At 44.9% G+C, this 12,105-nt stretch overlaps 1 protein-coding gene across 1 annotated transcript in view; it reads left to right on the forward strand.

Annotated features, from left to right (window-relative positions):
* The window catches only part of LOC136845522 (transmembrane protease serine 9-like), a 657,893-nt gene that overhangs the window by 541,943 nt on the left and 103,845 nt on the right, over nucleotides 1-12,105 (forward strand). Inside the window, exon 7 of the mRNA XM_067115701.1 lies at nucleotides 7,201-7,308. The gene's annotated coding sequence lies outside the window, so the exon portion shown is untranslated. The remainder of the gene's footprint in view (nucleotides 1-7,200; nucleotides 7,309-12,105) is intronic.

Below are 12,105 nucleotides of genomic sequence, written 5' to 3' on the forward strand. Positions count from 1 at the left end.
TTCCTGCCAGGCCGGGAAGCCTCCCCATAGGAGGGCTTCAGCACGGGGTGAAGGCCAAGGCTTCTCAGGGAAGCATTTATTTGGGATGTCTTCCAAGAGGAAGACATAGGAGAGAGTCTCTCCTGGGGGTGAAGGCAATGCTTCCCAGGGAAGCATCCATCGAGGATGTCTTCCAAGAGGAAACCAAGACACCCCTAAAGGGGAGCGTTCCTCAGGGGCAGCCTTCCCAAGAGGGAGGCAGGGTTCCTGACAGGCGCCGGGAAAGCATCCTAGAGGAGAGAGCATCACCCTGCGGGTCAAGGCCAAGGCTTCCTAGGGAAGGCATCCCACTATTCTCCGAAGAGAATTCAGATTAATTTCTTCAATATGTTTGTTAGAGAATTCATTAAAGGATTGTAAAGTCCCCTCTCAACGCGTTCTCTGTAAAGAACATCCCATTTTCTGCGGTGCCTTCACATCGACCTAAGGTCACTCAGAATATATATTTATCACCATAATTGTAAATTGTATATATGTTGTCTTTCTAAACAGTCATGCTTTATGTACAAGTAACTAGTTATTTATGTTATGTGTCAGACATTATTGATCACTATGTTTTCTGTATGAACCTGTCCTGTTTCTGTAAGAAATTAGTTTGACCTCAGGACACCTGTAAATCTTTGTACCAGCAGTGCTTGCGATCTACGCAGACGTCCGCATCCCGCTTTATAGGCAGCTCGCTTCATCAATAAACCAGCAGTACTTGTCTTCCTGCTGAAGAACAATTATATCTGAATCCCCTTTATTCTATAAAACAGCATGTTACCACCAACTAGCCTCTCTCTCTCTCTCTCTCTCTCTCTCTCTCTCTCTCTCTCTCTCTCTCTCTCTCTCTCTCTTTCATTTTTTAAATACAAAGTGAAAAGTTATATTTCTTGTTTTGCTTCTGTTTGTAAAGGTGTCAAAGAAACGAGCAGGTAAAGGTTACTGCTGGTTTATTACAGATCCAGGCAGCTTATATTGCGGCCGACTGACGCCGGGCCGTGAGAGACAATGGAATTGACTGTGACCTGAGGTCGAAACAATAAACAATAATATACAGTGAACGAGTACGAATTACAATACAAAACATACAGAGACTACAATATAGATACAGTCTTGATGCCTGTGAATGAAGAAACATGTGATACACAATGTGTGACATTCGTATAAATACCATAAAGTAAAAATGATTAAAATGCGTGACCTGGCACGTTTTAGGCGTGACTAATTGAGCTTGAAGAAAACGGAAGTCACCAAAGAAAACAAGCTCAGCGGAGACTTAATTAATGGCGCCGCGAAACACTATCCTGGCGCCGAATTGGTGACTTTACAAATACTCCCAAGACGAGGACGCGTCTGATTAATCCCCTGTACCTGGTGGGACGCTGAAGGGTGCCGCGGCTCCTTGAAGATAACTGAGGGGCCTCCCGCCTGTGAGGCTGCTGTTTGGGCGGTCCCTTCCTGGGGCGGCGCCCGCGGTGGTGAGGGCGTGCTGGAGTGCGTTTGGGCGGAAGGGTGCTGCGTCGCTGCCGGGACTCTCCGACAGGAAGGCGGGCTTTAGCCGGTCTATGGAAACCCAGTCGTTCTTGCCTGGAAGTGCCAGCCGGAACGCCTTGCTGTTCCGTTCCAGCACGCGGAAGGGTCCCCTGTAGGGCTTAGTTAGTGGTGGACGGACGGCGTCGACTCTGACGAAGACGTGGGTGGCGGATGACAGCTGTGGCGGCACGAAGGTGGTTGCTCTGTCGATGTATGAGCGCCTGCAAGGGGCGAACTTGCCGGCCACGTCGCGGAGCCTCTGCAGAGATGGGGAGTGGCGATCATCCGTCACGAGCTCTCCCGGCACCACGAGGGGTTCCCCACAGGTTTGTTCAGCTGCGGATGGGGTGCCGTCGGCTCTGGGGGCGGTCCTCAACCCGAGGAGGACCCACGGCAGCTGATGTTTCCAGTCCTCGGCGGTGCAGCGGGCCATGAGGGATGATTTTAAGGACCTGTGGAACCGTTCAACCAGGCCGTTGGCGCTGGGTTGTGCGCTGTGGTGGTGTGGTGCGTGGTTCCCAGCAGTTGAGCCAGGGCAGACCACAACTCGGAGAGGAAGCGGGGCCCCTGTCGGTTGTGATGTGGTCCGGGACGCCGGGCGGCTAACCCAACTGGAGAGCAGGGCCTCGGCGCACGCGCTGGCGGTGGCTTCTTGCATGGGCGTGGCCGGGCCACCTCGTCGAACGGTCTACCACCGTGAGGGAGTATCTGGATCCGCCTGATGGGGAAGGGGCCCGGCGGCGTCGATGTGGATGTGGCGGCGGCGCCTGGCTGTGGGAACTTCGCCTACCCCCGACTGCGTGTGGCGACCCACTTTACTGGTCTGGCACTGCAGGCACTGTTTTGCCCAGGCTGTGGCGTCCTTTTGCACCCGTGCCAGACGAACTTTTTGAAAGCAGTTTGGCCGTGGTCCTGCCGGAGGTGTGAGAGGCCGTGAATGATGTCGAATACCTGGCGGCGGCGTGAGGCTGGAACCAAGGGCGGGGCTGGCCTGTGCTGATGTCACAGAGCAGGCTGGGGCCTCCGGGGGCGAGGGTCACGTCCGCCACTGAGGGATGTGATGGCGGTGCGGTATGCTGGGGTTTCTGGGTCAGCGGCCTGTTCTCTGGCAAGGTCCTGGTAATCTACACCAGCTGCACTGCGTTCAACTCGACTCTGGAGAGGGCGTCTGCTCGGATTTTTTTCTTGCGGGGAGGTACCTGACGGAACAGGTAAATTCGGCTATGGCTGAGAGGTGGTGCTGCTGTCTGGAAGACCATGCGTCCCCTTGCTTCGTGAAGGCGTGAACCAGTGGCTGGTGGTCTGTGAAGATTGTGAAGGCATCCTCCAGGAGGAACTTGAAGTGCCGAACTGCGCGGTACATCGCGCAGAGTTCCCTGTCGAAGGTGCTGTAGCGGGACTCTGGGACTGAACTTCTTGCTGAAGAAGGCGATGGGCTGGGGCGCCGTTGATGATTTGCTCCAGAACAGCACCGTGGGCAACGTTACTGGCGTCTGTCGTCAGCTGGAGGAGCCTTGGGATCCTGGTGTGCCAAGGCGGTTGCCTTGGTGAGGGCGGCCTTCGTCGGGAAAAGGCCTGCTGCTGGCTGGGTCCCCAAGACAGGGACTTTGGTTGACCTTTTAGGACTTCCGTCAGGGGGCCGTGGTGTTGCGCGATCCCGGGATGAACCGCCTGTAGAAGTTTACCATCCCAAGGAACTCCTGGACGGCCTTGATGGAGGTGGGTGTCGGGGAACTTTGCTCGGCTGCCACCTTTCGATGTAAGAGGCGGACGCCTGTCGGAGACACCTCGTGACCCAGGAATTCTGCTTTCTGGGCGCCGAAGGTACACTTGTCAAAACGGACGACGAGGCCGTTTTCTTGGAGGCGCTGGAGGACTGCTTTGATGTGCCTCTGGTGTTCGCTGTGAGACCTGGAAAATATGAGAATGTGTCAACGTAGCAGACAGGTAAGAATTTTAGGTCCCCAGGATGCTGTCCATGAGCCGCTGGAAGGTGGAATTGGCTGTTCCTCAGCCCGAAGGTGGAGAAGGCGAACACATAGGACCCGAAGGGCGTGATGATGGCTGTCTTTGGTATGTCCTCTGGCGCAACAGGTACCTGGAAATAAGATTTAAGAAGGTCCAATTTAGTGAATATTTTGGCCCCGTGAAAGGAGGCCGTGAGGTCTTGCATATTGGGCAGAGGGTAGTGGTCGGGCTCCGTTGCAATGTTGAGCCGCCTGTAGTCGCCGCAGGGTCTCCAGGAGCCGTCCGGTTTCTGCACCATGTGGAGGGGGAGGCCCATGGACTGGAGGCTTTCCTGCAGATGCCCATCTGTTCCATCTCCCGCCAAATGCTTTTTTCGCCTCCTGAGGCGCTGAGGGGGAAGCCTGCGGAACTCTCCGCATGTGTCGGGGCCTTTAGTCACTATATGGTGGTATATGCCGTGCTTGGCTGGGGTGCCAGGGGACTTGGCGTTCAAGCTCGGGCTTAAACACCTCAGGGAACTCCGACAGAAGGTGTGCGATACTGGTGGGGCGAAGGTGGTGCTGATGGTGGGTCTGGGTCCCGCCGTTAACGGGGAGACCGGCATGGGAGTCGGGATCGAGGCGCTTGCGCCCCACGTCGACTAGCAGGCCGAAGTGCGCCAGAAAATCGGCCCCCAGGAGTGGGGTTCCTACGTCCGCGACGATGAAGTCCCAGGAGTAATTCTGGCCAAGGATGGAGATCGACAGGAGCCTGGTGCCGTAGGAGAGGATGGGGGTTCCGTTGGCGGCCGTCAGGAAGGCGGCCGGGTCTGGTGTCTGGTTGCGGTCCTCTCTGGATGCTGGGAAGACCGACTTGAAGGCTCCTGTGTCGACCAGCATCATCCTGCCGGAGACGGTGTGTCGCGGACGTAGAAACCTACTGTTTTTGAGGCCCTGGGTTCTTCGGCTGCCATGGCGGCCTGTCCTGCTGGCCGCCGCCCCCTCCGTTTTTGAACGGTTGAACGAGCAGGGCGGCAGGCAGTTTCGGGCGTCCTTCCAACCACTTGTGGTAGCGACAGAAGCCGGGGACCACCGTCTACTGTGGTTGGTGGACGTCTGTTGGCGATGGCGTTGACGGGCTGCTCTGACGTCCTCTTCAGGCTGGGTGGGAGCTGACCGGCTGAGTGGCCGGTTTTAGCCGCTGTGAAGCCTTGACGGAGTCTGTGAGGTGTTGTGCCGCCTCTATGAGGTCCTCGACAGGCATGGTGTAGGGGTGAGCGATCTGGTTGCGTACTTCCGGGAGGAGTTGGCTGGCGAGAAGATTTCCGTATGAAGCTTATCTCCTGCCGCTTGTTTGTCACCCGAGACTGGTATTGACAGGAGATCTACGACCATGCCCCAAGCGTCTCTTGGATCGAGGTCGTGGCGTGGGTTATTGGCAAGGTCGATAGCACGTGGCGGCCCGCTCGGCGATGGGCAGGGAGCAAGCTTCGAGGAGGAACTTTTTGTGGTGCTGTATGTGAGGGTGTGTGTTTCGGTACCCGCGAGATGAGTTTGTTGTACGTCCTCCGGAAGGGCGTTGAGCACTGTGTCGGCCTGTAGGATTTCGTCCGTGAGGTCCGCGATTCTGAAGTGGCTCTCACCCTGCGCAGCCATCTCGATGGGTTCCCCTGCGTAAACGGCGGCAGCTTTACGGTGAGGGCGGCCCGCGATTGTGTTGCCCGGCCGTCGTGTGTTCAGGGCGCTGGTGTGGAGTTGCGGGAGGGCCTCGATGCGGGGCGGGCGCGGCTGCGATGGGAGGTAGGTAAACCTCGGAGTCCGCGGGGTCGCGTTTAACTGCATGAAGGAGGGGATATCCGCGTCCATGCTCGCTCCTTTGACCCCCTTACTGGAGTAGGATACTCGCGTCGTCGTACGCACTTTCGTGCGCCGTGTGGTTCCGCTAGTGACGCTGGTGGGGTACGCCGACGAGTCAGCACGCTCAAACGCTGGTTACAGCGCCGTGTTTAGGCCGCTAAGAGCGTTTTTGGAGAAACCCTGGAGCCAAGACTGAGTCGCCGTGTGAGTCCGCTAATGGCTCCGGGATACTCCGGGGTCACCACTGTAAAGGTGTCAAAGAAACGAGCAGGTAAAGGTTACTGCTGGTTTATTACAGATCCAGGCAGCTTATATTGCGGCCGACTGACGCCGGGCCGTGAGAGACAATGGAATTGACTGTGACCTGAGGTCGAAACAATAAACAATAATATACAGTGAACGAGTACAAATTACAATACAAAACATACAGAGACACAATATAGATACAGTCTTGATGCCTGTGAATGAAGAAACATGTGATACACAATGTGTGACATTCGTATAAATACCATAAAGTAAAAATGATTAAAATGCGTGACCTGGCACGTTTTAGGCGTGACTAATTTAGCTTGAAGAAAACGGGAAGTCACCAAAGAAAACAAGCTCAGCGGAGACTTAATTAATGGCGCCGCCGAAACACTATCCTGGCGCCGAATTGGTGACTTTACATGTTCATTTGTGGCATTTGTGAAGCCTTGGAAGTTTTTTCAGAGGCTGTAGCCTTGGTTCGACAGCTTCAGAATGAGATAGGAAATGTTGCAGGGTTTTTTGTTATGTGTTAAGAAAAATCTCGATAGCAAAATTAAAATGCTAATACAAAAACATTTTATGATTTCCAGTATTCCCATCTGCTTATTATTTTTAAAGTTTAGAAATGTTTAAGTCACCGCTAGATTCTTGTTTTCTTTGGAAGGTACAAATAGAAAATGTGCGATACTTCAGTTAAGGCAGACTTGTCCACTGTATAACAGTTGAAAAGCAAAAGGCATTAAGATACAGAACAAAAATAAGAAAATATGAAGTATAACTTGTCTCCAGGTATGTATGTTACCAAATTAAAAGTTTTTGAATCGTATGACTGTAAAGGTAGGTCTTACCTACAAGTAAGTTGATATAAACAAAAAAAATCGTTGAAATTAAATTTTTTTCGACATACTTTGGGTTTTTCAATTAAAGAGGCCGATGACCGTGACCCAATACTTGTCTAAAGCCTGCTTATTCTCACAATGACCAAATGCAAGGTTTTATCTTTGACCAATTTTTATTATTATTGGGAATGATCAAACATTTATATGGAACAATTCTAGAAGGTTATTCACTTATAAATCAAGTGTGCCAAAATGAAATTTCCATGTGTAAGAGAGAGAGAGAGAGAGAGATAAATGACAAGAATAGAAAGATAAATAAAAGAACAGAAAAGTTCTTGTGTCCAAAAAAAAGCAATACAAGTCAGAAATTCTATTTCACTTTTTTTGAAGCTTTAAGCATCAGTATCAAAGATGTTTTCTTCGTTATCATAATTTCTAAACCAAGTTTATGAAGTTTTTTTTTTTTTCCAAACTCAGCTCATTCTATTCTTTATGTCGTTCTGGGTATTTGATATGCATTCCTTAAAAAGGCATTGGATAAGAGAATTTCAGATTTCTCGGTTAATATTGCTCCCTTTGTATTCTGCAACAATTGCTGTTAAATCACTTAATAACGCTAATTTTATTTTTAAAAGTATTATTATTAGAAACATAAATGGAATATTCGTATTGTTCCCTTTATGCCTTAGATGAATATGCAAGTAGAGGTAATGTTTCTTATATATCTCATTGTCATTTTTTATTTATTACAGGTTGGTCACTGACTGGAGGAGCTATATAGTAAGAAAGGGGAAGGTATGTCTGCCGGTCTGCCAGCCATATAGATGTCCACCAGGTCTCTGTCCCGCCATTTTTAAGAGGTAATGGTGTCTTTGTGGTCTTCTTTAAAATACAAGTAAACACCATTGCCAGGTAAGTGTAGAAACGTTCTACTTCAGAGCATTGGAATCTGTTGATGATGTTACGTATATGTGAATCCTCTGTGGGTGGAGCTGGTTGTCCCATAGAGGATACTTGTTATTTTATAGGTCTTTTAATATAATTAATTTCATACGATGGTCAGGGTTCGTGGGAGTGATGCTTTCGTCGACAATACGTCTAGGCCTCTAGGGGTTTTCCTAGGCGTCTATGGAAAGAGAGATTGATGATGTACTCTCAGATTACCTTTAATGCTTTCGCCAGGACTATTATTATTATATCTTTATATATTTGAATTGCTTTAACAGCAATACAGTTAGATTTTATCACGCCCACATATGAGCAAACGTAGCGAAGAGTCCACCAATAAGTTCCAATTTTCTATGAAGGTTTTGTTATGTCTATGAAAGAAAATGAGTATGCTATAGTAAACTTAAACACTCTCCGCTCTAGCTTTGCTGCAAGTTATTATTGCCTATTGCACATTATTATTGCCACATATTTTTTTCATCCAAATTGTTAGAAAACAATGATAAACATTGATTATTTTCCTTAAGTTTTTAGTCGAGTCTAAGTTAGAATATATTTTGGATTACTTAGGAGAAAAGGTAAAGACGAACTCTTTGAAGTGCGTTTATACAAACTCAGGATAAATATACTTGCAAAGTACATACATTTACCATTTGTTATGTAAAATAACTATACGTCGAATCAGGTGTAAAACTCTTGTGCAGAAAATTTTCGGAGCTTCACAGATGTTACAGGTGCAGAGAAGTCTTCAACGTTATAATTTTTTCATATTTAAAAAACCAGTTATAGACAGTGTGTAGGCTATATCAGGAAATTTATGGTTTTGGGAAATTTGCAAAGCAGAAAAGGTAATGCTTCTTATTGCTAAGTTATCAGTTAGGAATAGCTGTCCAGTTTATTTCCTAAAATGCCTCTATAATACCAATAATTTTATTCCTAGCACTAACCATCAAGTTTGTCTTGTCAGCTGTTCATCGGAAACAGTGGACCGGATTTGCTAACATAAGGGAAAGAGAATAAAACATATTCAGTACTGATACAAAATGATTAATTAACCAGCCTTCCAATAGGCAAGGAATTTGAATTCTTAAGGAGCAAAACTGAAAAGCAGATTTTTTTTTTTCTACCTCCCTGTGAGAAAGGTTGGTGAATAAAAACATGGTTGTGTGAGGGATTCCTTTTCTCAGTTTTGTCAGTTTCAGGTATATATATAAGGTTTATATATATATATATATATATATATATATATATATATATATATATATATATTTTTATATAGAAGAGAGAGAGAGAGAGAGAGAGAGTGAGAGAGAGAGAGAGAAAATGAGAGAGAGAGAGAGAGAGAGAGAGAGAGAGAGAGAGAATCTACTTTTACTTTTTGCAAGATACATATGTAGGATGTAATAATTACAATTCGCTTGTCACTACAAAACCTAAGCAAGCATTGTGGTTATTACAGTTGTGTGTGTATATATACATATACATATACATATATACATATCTAGATATATATATATATATATACATATATATGTATGTATATATATATATATATATATAGTATATATATATATATATATATATATATATATATATATATATATATGTATAGTTTCTGGGGAGCACAGTGATTTGCAGCATTCCGCGCATTTCAGCGCATAGGTGAATGCCCGATGATCTGCAGGCTCAGCACAGGCTCCTTGAATGAAGGGTTGCCTTAGATACAGCCATGTTAGCGACACGTGTGCGGAGGTGCTGGCCAGCGTTTTGTATCGAATGTGTTAGAAGCTTTGTCCGGTTAAGATCCGGATATGGGTGTGTCGTGAAGAAGGGGTTTTGTGTTTATGTGTTAATAAGGAATGGCTTTTAGGGTAAGTGCCGGAAGCTGGAGAATTATGTGATACATTCGTTTTGGAGGAGCCAAGTCAGAAGGACTCTGAGGTCTCTGGGGCTCAAGTTTCCCTGCTGCAAGGGTGAGTATTAAAGACTTCACATTTTTGTTCCTCATTGTTTTGCTATCATTTCTTTTAACACTTCTTTCTATGTGGTGTGATGGTGTTAATGTGAACTAAGTTGGTTTTAATACTAATGGGAGATAACCTCTCTCTACAGATGTTTCATGTTCATTGATAGTCATGCATATGCACATGCACATGCCCATGGCAGCTATGGAAAATGACCACTTAGGTGAAATGGTGACATAAGACATAAAAAGTTAGACTGGAAAACACTGTTTAATGTGTTTGGGGAAGAGGTTCAGTAACTTTATATTATCATGCCTGTTTACATTTCGCCTGTCATATGTTAGATTTCCAGAATAAACTAATTTTGTAAACTAGGTTTGATTTATACACATTAGATTTAGGGTTTAGTATACTTGAGAGAGAGACAGAGAGAGGGGGTGAGAGGACTGCTCACCCATGTCTACCAACACTATAGGTAAGATAACTGTAGGATCATTCTGTGTAACATTATATATATATATATAATATATATATATATATATATATATATATATATATATATATATATATATATATAATACACTAACATATGCATACACAAACAGAAAAACTGTAACTTTTCTCTGAACTATTTCTTCGTATTGATTCCATTCCCTTAGAAGAAGGAAAAAACCAATTTCAGAAAAACCAAAGTTTGTAATTTTTCCCAATAAATCTCCAAGAACACATCAATATTACCTGCCTGGATTGACGAAAAATGTATTGAAGACCAGTTTTACATGTTTTTATGTAACTTGACTTCTGTGTCTGTCTGTCTGTCTCTGTTTGGGTCACATCTTGTAACTCAATTTTCGACCTGTTCCCTTCGTCTGATGGACTTGAAATTTTGCATGCTCTCAATCCTGGTGACAATATAACCTTACATGACTCCTCGGTAGCGTCTATTTTCTATATAACCCCTCCCCCTTCTCTCTTCCATCCCACTTCCCCTTTCCCCTCCCCAGCACACGATCAAGTGTAAATTTAGCTGTGTCCTCCCCCTACCCCTTCCAAAGCACGCAATCAAGTGTTAATTTGATGGTGTCACCTCCTCCTCTCCCCCTTTCCCTTCCTTCCCCTCCTCCCCTCCCCTCTTCCATCCTCTGCTTTCCCTCTTCCATCTTCCTTCCCTTCCCCTCCTCCCCTCCTCCCTCTCCCCTCATGATCCCCCTCCCCTGGAGCATGGGATCACATGCATGATTTAGCTGCTTCCTCCTCCTTCCCAGTGCAGAAGATAAGAGGCAATTTGAAAAGCTATTAGATATGCTACTAGAACATAACATTCAGCAAATAAATCACCTGCCAACAAGAAAGGATAATATTTTAGACCTAGTATTTGTGAACAAGGTGAACTATGTTAAAGAAATAGTAGTGTATAATACGAGTATTTCAGACCATAATGTCATAGAATTAACAGTCTGTTCCAAAGCACATGAAAACAGAGATAAGCAAGAGACGAAAATGGGAAGGATATGGAAAATACAATTTCTATAGTAAGAATATAAAATGGTCTGAAATAAATGAAGAATTAAACAAAGACTGGGAAAACATATTCGTAAGTGATAATATACAGGTAGTTATGGATATATTACATAAAATATTAGAGGAAATAGTGGAAAAATATTTTAGAAGAAGAAAAGTAAACATCAGACACTGGACATACCAAGAGACAGAAGGATCTTGTTCCAGAAAATCAGAAAGTGGAAAAAAGGTCTTGCCAAAGAAAAGAATGCATGATGAGAAAGCGATGGAACTAAAAGTAAGATAGAAAATGCAGAACAAAAGATTGTACAATCAAAAGCAAATGAAAACGGGACTTAGAAGAAAAGACCCTAAAAATATCAAGCAGAAATTTCAAAATATTTTACTCATATGCAAAAAGATGAATAAAAGAAGAGTAGAAATAGGCCCTATAAGAATTGAAGGGCGACTAATGAATGAAAAAGGAAATGGACAACATATTAGCAGAAAGATATAAGAGAGAATTTACACCTAGAATTGATAATGAAGATAATGATACAGAAATAAGAAATGAAAATAGTGAATATTTATCGGACATAGATATTAATGAAACTGATATTGTGCAGGCTATTAATGAAATTAAAAATGGATCAGCAGCAGGACCAGATGGCGTCCCTGCCATTTTGTTAAAGAAAGTAGTTCATTCTATCTCAAAGCCACTCGCAATATTATTAAGACAAAGAGTAGATGCAGGCAAGATTTATGATGAACATAAATTAGCATATATATTACCCCTATTTTCAAAAGTGGATCAAGACTCGAGGCAAGTAATTATAGGCCTGTGAGTCTAACATCACATATTATGAAAGTGTATGAAAGGATAATGAAGAAAAATATAATGAAACATTTAATGAAAAATAGTTTGTTTAATATAGGACAACATGGTTTTGCGCCCAGGAAAAGTACACAAACCCAACTGTTAGTCCACCATGGAAACATATATAAAAATATGATAAAGGAAAAAGATACAGATGTGGTTTACCTAGACTTTGCAAAAGCTTTTGACAAGGTAGACCATAATATATTAGCTAAAAAAATTAGAAGACATAATATTGTGGACAAAGTAGGAAGATGGATAAAAGAATTTTTGCATAACAGAAAACAGATAGTGATTGCAAACGATGAGAAATCTGCATTGCTGTTTGTTATTATGATTGCAGACATAGACAGTAATGTTAAGGACTC

This window comes from Macrobrachium rosenbergii, chromosome 14, assembly GCF_040412425.1.
Source record: "Macrobrachium rosenbergii isolate ZJJX-2024 chromosome 14, ASM4041242v1, whole genome shotgun sequence".
Classification (NCBI taxonomy): domain Eukaryota; kingdom Metazoa; phylum Arthropoda; class Malacostraca; order Decapoda; family Palaemonidae; genus Macrobrachium; species Macrobrachium rosenbergii.